Raw genomic sequence first — 805 nt, forward strand, 5'->3', positions numbered from 1 at the left:
TATTTATTTTAGGTTTTTGATTTTTTTAATAATTATTTTAGGTTTTTGATTTTTTTAATAATTATTTTAGTTTTTTTTAATAATCCTCCCGTGTGTCTGCAGGCGTTCTTCCAGCGAGCCAAGCTGTAGGAAATGAAACAGGAAGTTCACCGAGGACACAGGAAGTGGTCGTACATGCCACTTAACAACCAATTAAAGGGACCTTAGCATAGGAGCTGCTTTTGCACTTAAAAAAAGTAAAATGCGTAACGGAGTCGGTCTGAGTCGCGTCGTGGACCGGAGCTCGGCGGGCGGACTGAATCCCGCCGGTCGCCGCGGAGACGAGCTGTCCTCCAGGACCGAAGTAGCTCGGCCGGGATCAGAAGAGTCGAACGGGAAAGGACTTTTAGACGAAAACCCGGATCTGCGGGAGCGGACGCCGCCTGGAAGACGTCTGGTAATTACCCAGAAACCACCTGGACACCTGAAGCTCTGTTCCAACCTTCACGTTAGGAAACTACGGAAGCCCGGTCCCGCCAACGTGATGGAAAAGATCCTGCAGGTCGTTACAATGAGAAACCTTTCAAAGTAAGAGCTCAGTATCTCCAAATAGTGACTCAGTATCTCTAAATAGTGACTCAGTATCTCCAAATAGTGACTCAGTATCTCCAAATAGTGACTCAGTATCTCTAAATAGTGACTCAGTATCTCCAAACAGTGACTCAGTATCTCCAAACAGTGACTCAGTGTCTCCAAATAGTGACTCAGTATCTCTAAATAGTGACTCAGTATCTCTAAATAGTGACTCAGTATCTCTAAATAGTGA

At 44.7% G+C, this 805-nt stretch overlaps 1 long non-coding RNA gene across 1 annotated transcript in view; it reads left to right on the forward strand.

Annotated features, from left to right (window-relative positions):
• Positions 1-805, forward strand: part of LOC117939781 — a 2281-nt gene that overhangs the window by 1107 nt on the left and 369 nt on the right. Inside the window, exon 4 of the long non-coding RNA XR_004655660.1 lies at positions 103-578. This is a non-coding gene — a long non-coding RNA (uncharacterized LOC117939781). The remainder of the gene's footprint in view (positions 1-102; positions 579-805) is intronic.

This window comes from Etheostoma cragini, unplaced genomic scaffold, assembly GCF_013103735.1.
Source record: "Etheostoma cragini isolate CJK2018 unplaced genomic scaffold, CSU_Ecrag_1.0 ScbMSFa_1099, whole genome shotgun sequence".
In the NCBI taxonomy this organism is placed as follows: Eukaryota; Metazoa; Chordata; class Actinopteri; order Perciformes; family Percidae; genus Etheostoma; species Etheostoma cragini.